Source organism: Pantherophis guttatus, chromosome 3, assembly GCF_059756535.1.
Source record: "Pantherophis guttatus breed Tessera chromosome 3, ASM5975653v1, whole genome shotgun sequence".
In the NCBI taxonomy this organism is placed as follows: Eukaryota; Metazoa; Chordata; class Lepidosauria; order Squamata; family Colubridae; genus Pantherophis; species Pantherophis guttatus.
Window position 1 is genome coordinate 18,775,950 of NC_142065.1, and position 13,448 is coordinate 18,789,397.

At 37.1% G+C, this 13,448-nt stretch overlaps 1 long non-coding RNA gene across 1 annotated transcript; it reads right to left on the reverse strand.

Annotated features, from left to right (window-relative positions):
* Nucleotides 1-251: 251 nt before the first annotated feature.
* On the reverse strand, nucleotides 252-13,034 carry LOC117674824 (uncharacterized). The gene is made up of 3 exons (XR_004594002.2): nucleotides 13,003-13,034; nucleotides 1,876-2,010; nucleotides 252-327 (listed from the first exon to the last, which is right to left on the reverse strand). It is a non-coding gene; the product is annotated as an uncharacterized LOC117674824 (long non-coding RNA).
* Between the last annotated feature and the right edge of the window lie 414 nt (nucleotides 13,035-13,448).

The following is a 13,448-nucleotide window of genomic DNA, read 5'->3' on the forward strand; positions in this document are numbered from 1 at the left end:
CATGCACACACACACGTGTGTGTCCGTGGTGAGAGAGACAGAGATTTCCAATCTTCATCACAAGTATGCACAAATTTAATGACTTTACATCTTTAAAAATATAAACATTTATCTCTTAATCTCAGATCTCATCACTTATCTATAAACAAATCCACAAAAACATCATCTGGTGTCAGCAGAAAGTCCAAAAAGGTTAACCAGAATATATCTTTATCAACCTTGATCAAATAAACCAATTGTATATTCCTTTCCTTTCCTTCTAACGATCTCTAATATTTAGTTCATTCAAATATTCTTCAAGGCTTTAACAAGACTCTTTTGTAAATCCTGTAGGGAAAAAAAATATCCAGGTCACAGGTTTGTCATTTGTATTTCTCTTTTTCTATTTTAAAACCTCAATTTGATTGGCAAATCCAGTGAAATCTCCTTTTCTAAACCATTCTCTTGACTTTTTAATGTCATCTCTATCTCTATAAAAGTTACTCTACATATGGATTTTCTTCAATAGCATCTTTTGGACCTAGTCTATCCATAGAACTGGACCCCATTACTGTTGATGTTATGGCTACTAATTCTGATTCTATTCTTCAAAAGTCTTCTTCAGTATTTTTATTGTTAAGAATGTTTTGAGTCATTTTAAAGGACCATTTATCTTTCTTCTACCTACAATTTTAGTTTCCTTTAGTGTCCAGTTTTTGAAATAATGAATTCTTTATCTTTATTGTATGTTAAAAACATCAAAACAGGATCTATTTTTCATGAGAAAGTGTTTGTGTTTTATAATTGTTTTTTAAATTTATTAATGTTAAAATTTTACTGTAAACTTTCAATAGTCCAATTTTATGAGGACTGTTTACAACTTTCTAGGATCAAAATCTTATTTTTTTGCTTTTTATTTCAGATTCTTTAAATTCTTAAAATATGATTAAAAATTACTTTTTGTCAGGATTAAAGATAGATGCACCCAGCATTTTCTGACTTATCATTTCAAAGATCTCAAACTGCTTAAAAACAATTAGAGGGAAATTTCCAAAAGTAATTTAAAAGGGAGTTTGGCACACTTTGTTTTCTGTTCAACCATGTCCAATTTTGTGATATGGCCTGGACAATTTCCTGCAGTTTTCTTGGCTCCTTGTCTGAAAGAAATGACTGGCCCAGGGTGGTCAGATGGCTTTGGGGCCAATGTGAAACTAGAACTCATAGTTTCCTAATTTCTAGCGTGATACCTCAGCCACTACACCAAACTCATGGTTGCCTCATGGTTGTGAGCTAAATAGTTATTTTATTTATGTATTTAGTTAGTTTGTCAAACATGTACGAGATAACAGATATAAGTAGAAACATAGACATGAACACAGGAAATGGGTACAAATAAATGGGGACAGTAGGACAGGGATGGTAGGAATGTTGGTGTGCTTATGCATGCCCCTTACAGACCTTTTAGGAATGGGGTGAAGTCCACAGCAGACAGTTTAAGATTAAAGTTATGGGGGTTTGAGGAAGTAACCACAGAGTCAGGTAGTGCATTCCAGGCATTGACCACTCTGTTGCTGAAGTTGAATTTTTTGCAATCGAGTTTGGAGCGGTTTACCTTGAGTCTGCATCTATTGTGTGCTCGTGTATTATTGAGGTTGAAGCTGAAGTAGTCATTGACAGGTAGGACATTGTAGCAGATAATTTTATGTACTACGTTTAGGTCAGACCATAGGCAGCTTAATTCTAGGTTGTCCAAGACCATAATTTCAAGCCTGGTGGCATAAGGTATTCTATTGTGAGCAGAGGAGTGGAGTACTCTTCTCATGAAATACCTCTGGACTTGCTCAATTGTATTAATCCAACATCTCTTGGTGCTCAAACATATGGAAAAGTACTGACCTGTGGTCTCCTCATAGAAAGCATCTGGAGCACATGTAGGCAGTCTGGAGTATATAGGAATCTTTGTATTTTGCAATGGTGATTGGCTCTGCTTTCGCCTAGCCGTCTTCAGTTCACTGTATCTCCCCCAGAAGTCTAAGAAAGAAGAATTTCTATGCATCATACTTCTCAAAGAGGAGAGTAATTTGCTTAGATATACTCAAAAGATAGATCATACATTGAAGCCAACTTCCACTGCTATAAAGAGAATTGGGAAGGGAAATTGACATGCTGTTTGTTTATCCAGAAGAAAAACTTCATCATTAGTTGTTTTGTTTTTTTAATGCTTGGAAACAAAACTAAGAACTGTATGAATAAAGAAAAAAAAATCATCAAAAAATTTTGTCTGTGCTGAAATGTTTATGGATTTAAGCTCCAAATGCTCTTAACAGACTACTTTACAGTTTCTGTAAATTGTAAAGCATTTGGAGCTTAAATTTTCTGATTTTGAAATTCCATGAAAACATTCCGATTCATAGCCATTGACAGAACTCTGTATACTAGGGGTTAGTAATCAGTCTGTAACACAGCATGCCCAACACTAAGGTGCTCTGCAGGGGTGGGTTCTACTTACTTTTACTACCGGTTCGCAATGGGATTGCGCCCACGCCTTGCTTCTGTGCATGCGCAGAAGCTTCTGCACATGTACAGATTGCTTCTGATGACATCAGGGTCAGTGGGTGGAGCCTCCCGCTAGTTTTACTACCGGTTCTATAAAACCGGTCCAAACCGGGGGCAACCCACCACTGGTACTCTGCCTGTAGGACTGTTTGTAGTTGGTTAGTCATTTACAGCAACTGCTAGTTCCAGTGAGTTTTGTATTATCTGTTAGTACTGTGGCCGCACTAAAATTAACTTGACAATTTTGAGAAACATTTCTTTCCAAGTGGATTAAACTTTTGTCTATCAATCTTATTCTTTCAAGGAAGGAAGGAAGGAAGGAAGGAAGGAAGGAAGGAAGGAAGGAAGGAAGGAAGGAAGGAAGGATTTCCAGTATTCCCTGCCATCTTATAAAAAATGAAACTCAGTGAGGAAGGTGGCAGGGATTCAGAAGTTGCTGTGTCTCTCACTGCTTTTTCCCCCAACAATAGTCCTTCTGTTTTCTTTGTTTAGGTAAGGAAACATTTCTGAAATAATTACCTGTCATAGGTCACAGGTTGTCTAGTATAACATAAAGATTTGCCTCAAGTTGTTTTCTTCAAAACCATAATACTGGGTTTGCTATTACTGTTGTCCGTGTTTGATTTACCAGTCAAAATGTTCTGGCAGTCTGGGACATACGTACATACACACATAGATAAGCCTTGATTGCTGGGATCTTCAATCAGAATAAAGCTGGAAGGGACCTTGGAGATCAAGCAGGAGACCCTATATCCGTGATGGCGAACCTATGACACGGGTGCCACAGGTGGAACACGGAGCCATATCTGTGGGCACACGAGCGTTGCCCTACCTCAGTCCAGCATGCATGTGTGCACTGGCCAGCTGATTTTTGGGCCTTCCGGGCCCACTGGAAGTTGGGAAACGGGCTGTTTCCGGGTCTCCGGAGGGCCTCCGGGAGAGTGGATAAGGTTTTTTTCGCCCTCCCCAGGCTTCTAAAAAGGGGAGGGCAAAGCCTGGGGAGGGCAAAAAATGGGCCTACCGGGCCCACCAGGCCATTGCATGCCAAAAGCGGGGGGAGAGTGGGGGAGTCACTCATGCATGCGTGGGGGACGGGACCCATTGAATTATGGGTGTGGGGACACACGTGTGCAATCCCCCCCACTACCCCTGTTTTTGGCACACGATGGCAAAAAGGTTAGCCATCACTGCCCTATACCATTTCAGACAGGTGGCTTTCCAGTCTTTTCTTAAAAACCTCCAGTGATGAAGCACCCACAACTTCTGAAGGCAACCTGTTCCACTGGTTAATTGTTCTCAATGTAAGGAAGCTTCTCCTAAATTCCATCTTGCTTCTCTCCTTGATTAATTTTCATCCGTTGTTTCTTGTCTTGCCTTCTGGTACTTTGGAAAAGTACCCTCTTCTTTGTGGCAGCCCTTCAAATACTGGAATACTGCTATCATGTTACCCCTAGTGCTTCTTTTCTCTAGACTGGCCATACCCAATTTCTGCAATCCTTCTTCGTATGTTTTTGTCTTCAGGCCTTTAATAGTCTTAGTCCTGAATTTTGGGAGAGTTGATATCTATGACCGTCCCTAGTAAAGTCTGACAGGGAGATGGATTTCTTGAGAACATTCTTTTCTTCATTTCCCATCAATCTCCCCTTTTCTTTTTACTGTCTGTAGTGACTCACAGTTCATCATGCATAATACAGTGTTAGTGTCAAACTAATTGATTTGTATTTGAGGTGACTGCAGCACACGACTGCATCCTCCATGCTGTTGTCGCTGTAAAAGGTAACATGATGGGATTTTTCTCACTGAATTTAAGGTAGCTTTCACTTCTGACAATAGGAATCCCTGTTGTTTTTTACACAATTATTTCGAAGGGATTTCCTACTGCAAGCTCTCCCCTCCCCCACCATTTCCCAAACCTCTGATTTCGCTTTTCCATGAATGATGGAGGATTTTCTTTTAGCTTTATTGTAAAAATAAAAAAATCCACTTTATTAAGCTGTCAATTTTTTCTTGCTGGCATGCTACAGAGTAAAATACTAAATTTGATTTAAAGGTCAGAGGAGATGTGTGGCACCAACAATCTGCCTTTGAATTGGTCTTGTAATACTAAACAGACTTTACAAGGAAAGAAAATTGGAACTGGTCAGCATAAGTCATTCCAACTGCAGTGTTTTTCAACACACAGTTTTACTTTTAAGTTTGACTAAAAAATAAGATAAATGGATAAATTAATAGGGGTAGAGTCCAGCAGGGTTTATGAAATCTGATTTCTATTTCTGATATACTGTTAGGCAGGGGGACTCAAAGGTGTAAAAAAATATTCTGTTCATGCTGCTTTCATTATAGTTCCATAAAAGAAAATATTAACTCTACTATATTCTTTAATTCAGCTTTAATTCAACAATAAGCACTGATTCAAGTCCCTAAAGATCTTATTATTTATCTGTATGTATTTGTATTTTTTAATTTACCATCTAAATAAAAAAAAAAACCCAGAAGAAATGGCTTTGATAATTGTACAGCTCTGCTGAAAATTCTATATCACTTTAATTAAACATGACATGGACAGAGTTGTAAATTTCCAGAAGTCTGAAGTCTAATTTAATTTTTCACTTTTAATATATAAAAGTCTTGACATATTAAAAAAAATCCTAATATTCTCGTTTGACTCTTATTATGTGCTCTTATTATGCACATTTCATTAGTCATACAGATAAAAGAAAACAATTATAAAACCATCCATTGGACTTTGGTGCTAACAAATTCAATATTATTAGAAGCAGGAATCTATAATTTGGTGCTAAAAAGAATAGGGCCATTTCTTGCCATCTTATTCAAAAGCTGGAAGGAGATGCATTGATTTTCTTTATGAGTGAAATATGCATTAAAAATTATATATTGGTTCCAACTTTCTTTCTACAGTGTCACACTGAAGGAGTTCTGAATTTGGGGTCTTCCTGGATTTGTAATTCCTACCATAGCAAGAGGTGAAAACTATGGCTTGGAAACATAGAGAAGGGTTTGTCCAGTTCTGGTTGGTAAGTCACTAGTGGGACATTTTGGACCAAAAAGGTCTATGAACCAAGATTCATGTCTTTGTCACCTAACATATTGACTATTGCAATATTCCATAGGAGGTTGGCCTGAAAGCTCACTCAGAAGCTTCAAGTAATCCAAAATGCAGTGACCCATGTGCTAACTGGAAATAACACGTTCAAAGATGAACTACAACATCAATTAACAATGGTTGAGGCTGCCAGAAGAGCAAGAATCCAGACTTTGTATCTCCCTCAACACCTGTTCTTCTGACCCAGGCTCCCTTAACAAGCAGGAGGCAGGAATTACTGGCAAAATCTCTTTTATTTATACGACTGTGAATTACGTTCATTCATAGTCAGCAAGGTTTGTCCAAACAGTTTTTTAAAGAAATATTTCTCAACACACCTTATCTCGTTTGGCAAGCTGCCACATAACTTGTTTCCAACCACAGTATAAGGCAAAACTTGGAATAGAGTCTCTCAGAGTCACGGAATGAATGGTTTCCTGAAGAAGCCCACTCCCTGTTTGCTCCTCTTTTATTTCCAATGGGAGGGGCCAATCACCTCCAAGGTGTGGCTTTACTCCCGAGTCGACCCTGCTTTCTGAGTTATTCTTGTCTTCTGGCAGTTCTGCACATGCACACACTGGGAACGGGCTCCAGCTGTTCCTCTGCCTCGCTGCTGTCTAACTCCCTCTCTGCCTCCAATGCAGAGCCCTTGTCTGAGCTTTCTCCAGCCCCCAGAACTGGCCCACATTCCTCCCCAACCTCCTCACTGTCCGACTCTGCTGCCAGCTTTGCTGGCTGCCGGCGGGCAACAGCAACACCTTTAACACAACTGGTAAAAGGGGAAGGGGAGAAGGAGAAGTAGAGGAAGGGGGAGGAGGAGGAGGAGGGGGGAGGAGGGAAAAAAACCCAGTAGTGATATTGGAGGGACTGTATGGAAGATTCAATCTTTGTTGATCAGTGGAACCTGAGGTTTAGTCTTCTGAGCTTCTTGGATTCAATGAGTTCGAAAGCTCAGAAGACTCTGGTCCTGGTAACTGACCCAGATTGGATCTTGCAACATTATCCCGGGGCACATATATTTGCCCTCATTCATGGACTCTCTTGGCTTCTAATTCACTTTTGGTTCCATTTCAAAGTGCTGTTACCAGGGGTGGGTTCTACTTACCTTAACTACTGGCTCACAACGGGAAGCCTCTGCGCATGCGCAGATCGCCGATGATGACATCCGGGGCAGTGGGCGGGGCCTCCCGCCAGTTTTACTATCGGTTTTTGTGAACTAGTCTGAACCGGGGGCAACCCACTACTGGCTCTTACCACCATTAAAGCCCACCATGGCTTGTTGCCCAGGTAACAATAGGAGAATTTTCCCCATCAGCAGGCTAAATGTCTTTACCTTTTGGAACACACTTTCACTTGTGAAAAAACATGCCTCTTTCTGATCTTTAACAGGACATTCAAAATATTAGTTTTTCATGGAATGCATGAGAATTTAGGTATCAGGGCTCTTTGGATTAGTTGGATTTGATCTGATTTTGTTTTCATGTTTTTGATTGTAAATTGCCTCCAGTCCTTTCTTGAAATGAGTGGCTTATAAATAGCTGTACAAACAAAATAAATAAATTTTACTGATTTTTGTTCCTTTCGCTAGTTGGGTAACACATCTTGCTTCTTAATTAGAGTTAGGAAAAAAAAATTGAATCTTCTCAACAAACATCTCAGCAGCAAACAGATAACCTTTAAAGCAAATTGGGATTGGAACATTTACAGTATATATATAAAAAGGGCACATTTGATGTGTTTGCTGTTATGTTAATAAAGTAACAATAATGAAAGATACTATCACTTCCAGTATATCAGTTTGTAGGAGATTGCATTTTTGCTTATTAATTTAATTGTATTACAATTCTTATTATCTGTTCACAAAAATGTGAAGTCACAGCTGGCAATTTTTTAGCTGAGGTTGGCCTTCATATACATCAAGTTCTTCCCAAGAATCGTAATGTATTGATGTGGTATATGTGCGGATCCAAACAGAGTTGCCTTTTGCAATTGACAGCTGGACATTTTGTCAATGAGTAGATTTTCTAAATGCTGTCTAGGATATTTTGGGACAATATTATGCCATCGCTTTCCATTTTGATTTTCAGTTTTTCATACTTCATGATCTTCTCCAAGTCTTGGTCTGCTATTCTATTATCATCTGATATTGCCATATCAATTATCCACATTTTCTTCTTTTCAACCAGTTATATCTGGTGTGTTATGATCCAAAACTTTATCAGTCTGTATTTGGAAATTCCATATAATTTGAACCTGCTCATTTTCTATTATTTTTCAACTCTATGTTCCCATCAAATATTATCATTTAATGGTTATACTGTAAATGTTCAAGAATCTTTTTGACTGTGGCAGTGTCAGCTCTTTGTGGTAAGTCAGATCATCACACTGATTCTTTAAAGATTACTAGAATTCTACTGTGTAAAATTATTATGCAGGGTATAATAAGAGAAAATTTGTTATTCTCTATGTTAAGAGAATTTCTCTTTCTCTCCCTGTGAAGAGTGAACCACTTTGGGGGGGGCATGGCCAGTGTCGCGATGAAACGATATGTTCTTTGGGGGCTCCCAAGGGATTGTTGATATCCCAGCCATTTGGGGGTCTTTTTAGATCGAAGCCATCCTGTAGGGACAGGGAATAGGAGAGGCACAGACTGGTGAGCATAGGGAAATCACAAATTCCCTGGCTAATTGAAAGAAGCCTCTCATCTGGACAACTGTGAAATCAGCCATTGAATGTGCTGCTACAAAGCTGGGGCAGTCACAACAGAAGTGAGGAAGCAAAAGAAAGTGTGGATCATCTGGGTGAGATGCTTACTTTTTAAAATATAAGTTTCATTTCATAACCTCCTGGAAACAGCCAAAAAAGCAGAAAATGGCACAAAGAGAGGAGGGGAGAGTGGCCATGTGTTGGCTCTCTTTCTCCGATAGCATAGCAGTGAAGAAAGCAGGCAAGCCCAAATAAAAGAAGGAAAATTGAATGAATTAGCAGAATTGTTTTGGAGAACAAGAAAGCCTGAAAACCTGATTGAGTATTTTTAAACTTTTGAAAGTTAGAGAAAAACATTATTTGAAAATACCAACAGGGCTTTCAAAATGGAAGCGTTAATACATCCAAATATTATCAATATGGAAAATATTATTAGATATAAAGATATTTTATCAGAAAAGGGGTAATTGAAAATGAAACAAGAATTAGAAGAACAAGGGATTGTTATGGTTTGATATACACAATTGCAAATACAAACGAGATATGAAAAAGATGCTAAGTTATATGGTTTTTATTTGGAAATGACAGAATTCCTGGACTACTCACAGGAACAGATGAGAAAACGATTAAAAAATTGTATAGCTATTTACTTGGTATTAAATTAGAAGAAGAACAAGTAAAAGAAACAATGAAAGCATGGGCTTTTTGGATACACAATAGAGTTAGATAAATGGCAGCAATCATGGGAAAGAAACTACAAATTAACAATGGCTACAGCATATAAAGAGAATTTGTATAAAATGTTTTATAAATGGTACATGTCACTGGAAAGATTGGCAAAAATGTTTAAAGATAAATCAACTAAATGTTGGAAATGTCACCAGACACAGGGATCGTACTATCATATGTGGTAGACATGTCCAGAAGTGAGAAATTATTGGGCAAAAATTCAATTATGGTTAGAGAAGATGACGCAACAACATATTGATTTAAAACTGGAGCTGTTCCTGTTGGGTATCTTATTGGAGAAAATTAGTAAAGAAAATGTATATTTGATGATACATGTAATAACTGCAGCTAAAATTTTATTTGCACAAAATTGGAAGCAGAAAAAATTCCTACGAAGGGAGAGGTAATTAAGAAAATATTAGAATGTGCAGAAATTAATAGATTAACAATGTCAATTAAAGGGAAGGAAGAATCAGAGTATTACAATATATGGGGGAAAATTTATCAATGGATAGAGATTGAATATAGACAAAAACAGCATAAAATTTAAGAAATCTGGAAAGAATATGTAATAAATTAAATTAAAATGTAAAAGCAAATATATATATGTATTAAGAAAATGGTAGTAAATGTTGAATATGATGACACAAAAACTTGTACTCAGATGACATGCTGATTGATTAACGATGTACCGTTTGTTTAAAAAATTTTAAAAAACTTTTTTTATATAAAAAAATAGATTGAACGGCTTTGCTTCTTTCAAACCTATTGCTTTTCAACTTGTCAATGAATGGAGGGGAGGGAGATGGAATATGGAGAATGTATGCAGAGATCGTGAGAGCATGGAAACCATCAAGGTCACCATTGCAGGTGTTGGAGAAAAAATGGACTGTTCCCATAACAAATGGACATCTCATAATTGGACATTGTGATCAACCAGGGGTGGGGAGAAAGAGAAGGGTTGTTTAACAGGGCAAGCATTTGCAGGAAACCAAAGCTGGTTTCGTTTCTTCAGTACCAACATGGTGTATCCAATAAAGTTTTACTTTTGGGGATTCAATTTTCCCGAGAGTGTTTCCTTGTTTTGGGTTCGCTAATTGGATAGTTGACATTAAACCAGCTCTGGTTTCCTGCACAAATCCTTGCCCAATTAAACAACCTTTCTCCTTCTCCCCACCTCTGGTTGATCACATTGTTCAGGTCTGTCTCTTACAACAAAGAATCAAGACAAAGTTTTTAGAAAAATCAACACTTCCTTGAATAGCTCAAATCTTCCCATTAAGATGTTATTCAAGACAGGAAATTAGAAGAGGATAAATATTTTAATCATACATTGATAAAAGTACCAACTGTTAAAAACATGTGTTTCTATTTAATAATAATTTAAGTAATGTTATGAAGAGTGTCATATCATTATCATATTTCCCTAAAACTAAATGATCAAGTCTCCCTTAATAGACTACATTCTGTTAAATACACATTTTTTTCAACAAAACACAAATAAACTGTATGCATAATGAGAGAAACAGTAACAGTTTACTCACAATTAAACATAAAGAGTTTTAGTTGCATAAAATATATTTCAGTGGATAGAAAGTAAACACATATGGTAGATCAGTATGCCAATCTCATTTTCAAAAGTGGAAAACACCTGTAAAATATTTCAGTGTTTTTCTCTTTCATCTGTAATAATGATGAATGTTATGTTCCTTCTTAATTTTGATGCACTTAATTGTGTTCTGTTAAAATGGAGTATGAGCAAACATAGTTTGATTTTAGTTAAATCTTATATTTAAATTGACTTGGCTAAGAAAATTTTTGATTTGGCATGTTTTATACCCATATATTCCATTATTACAAAGATTCAGAAATACAAATATAAAATCTCGCATATTTTAAAAGAATCTGAGCATAGTTACAAAACTGGGAAACTGTATTGAAGCTTTGTGTCCTACCTACTTACAGTTTTTTCTGCTCGTTTGGGTCTCTTTTTTGTGCCTTTTTAGCCTCTCAATTCTCCTTAAAATATATATTTTTAAATCTTCTGTTTATTATCACCTGCTTATTTATCTTGTACTGACTGGGATTTTTCACTACATAACTGAGTTTGAGGTATTGTATTTGCTCTTAACAATTGTGCATAATATAAAACTATTTCTTACAGTTCTTCATTTTTTTGTAATTTCCCCAATAGTTACTTAAGTAGCATAATAGTTCCCCAATAGTTATTTAAGTAGCACAATGTGCCATTCTCAAAAGAGGCTAACTCTGCCAATGAGCCCTGTTTTACCAATCTAGAAAAAGGAGTTGTCAGATGCTTTGATCTTAAGTTGGAGCTTAACTTTTGAACTGTTCTTGCAAACTGGATTTTAACTAGAAGTGAGATACTTTTTGCATTGGTCCAACAGAGCTTAAACTCTTTGCTGAACAGCTTAGAGGCTGTTTTGCTATTCTTTTGGCATCTTTTTTATCTCAGTATTAAAAGAGGCACCAAGGGAATATTTCAAAGAAATACAATGGGAAGATCGTTGAAGCAATCCTGTAGAATCTTGGCAGGGATAAATTCCTTTAAATGGATTCTATCCCTACCATTTTTATCCCTTCCTCCGGGCTCCGATGCAGCAGGTTTTTATAAACTGAAACATTTCATCAAATTGAATCCTAAATAGTTTTGAATCGAACCTTTTTGCCTTTGAATATCAAAACACGGACCTTTGAATTGGGACTTGGCTGATTGGCATCCCCTGATACATTTTCAATGGAAGTCTCCCTTTTTACAGAAAGCAGGATTGAAGGAAAGGAAAGACATTATTATGACAAGTAAACACCAGCTTTGTATGTGGTTTATAGAAGGCCAGATTTACAACCACAATTGGGATCAGAATTTTTGTTACTATGTAAGCTGGCTGTTAAATGAGTTGCACATGATTTTATGATGTTTTTGGCCATGAGTGTTAATGAAGCACTGCAGTTAAATCAGGGATGTCAAACTGGTGGCCCAGGGGCTGGATGCATCGCATGCAAACCACACCCACCCTAGCTCCACAAAGACAAAAAATGTCACAATACATTATGATACATCACATGACGTGACCGAGTTTGACACCCGTGAACTAAATGAAATACAATAGTGGCCAAAATTGTGGAAACTTTTTGGGAAAAGTGTATTTTTAAGATTTGATGGCTAATAACACCACTTTTTGGGGAAGTTTCAAGATAATCTGGAATGGCTGGGAATAGCCCAGACCTTAACCCAATTGAAAATCTATGGAGCCGACTAAAGAAACTTGTTAGTCAGAAGTGACCCAGCAATAAAACCCAGTTAATAAAAGCAATCATTCAATCTTGGTTTCACATTATAACAGCTACAGAACTAAAAGACTTGGTTCACTCCATGGGAAGATGTTGTAAGGCCATAATTCATGTTAAAGGTTACCCAACTAAGTATTAACTGACATGGTGATAATTTTTGTATATCTCATTTTTTTCTACGTGTTTCACTTTTCTTCTTTATATTGTAACTGCTATGCTAATAGCAAATCCTTCATAAAAGTTATTGCATTACATTGATTAAATTATCTTTCCAGTGATATATAATTTTATGGTACTACTAAAAAAAAAAGTGGTGTTATTAGCTAGTTTTAGAGAATACACTTTTCCCAAAAGGTTTCCACAATTTTGGCCACTACTGTATGTTGTTGTTAAGCAAATCCAGCTTCCTTCAATGACTTTCCTTGTCAGCTGGAAAGGTCACAAATGGTGATCCTGGGACCCTGCAACCACTGTAAATACATGCTGTTTGTGCCCAAATTTTGATCGGATGATCCTGGGGATGCTGCCATAGTCATAAGTGTGGGGACCAGTTGTAAGTAACTTTTTTCAGTGCCATTGTGACTTCACTAAATGAATGGTTGTAAGTCAAGAGCTACCTTTTAAATGCTAGTGGATGACAAGAAGGAAGCTTTCTGGAAATCTCTACAGCAGTGGTTGTGCTGGTTCCTCCACTGTGAGTTGTTTCTGTTATTTAGGCTGTTCAACACTGTGAGGAGATGATACAAAGTTAAATCACAGTCTTTAGTCTTCATGGGCTTTCAGTTTTGTGACTGATATACTGATGTACATATCGATCATGTCTATGTGTGGGTACTTTTCTATGATTCACAAACACACTATTGTATTTCCTTTCAGTTGTATTTCTTAAAGCTAATCATACCGTGTTCTCTCAATGGCTCTCATGTTCTCATCGTACGCTAAATAATAATAAGTGGTTCTCTGTTAAACCGAGTTTCAGTTCCTTGCACAGTCCTCTTGTTATTTGCACCTGTTCCACTTTGTACAAGCCTTTCTTTAAAAAAGTGCCTTAGAGTTTGGAGTA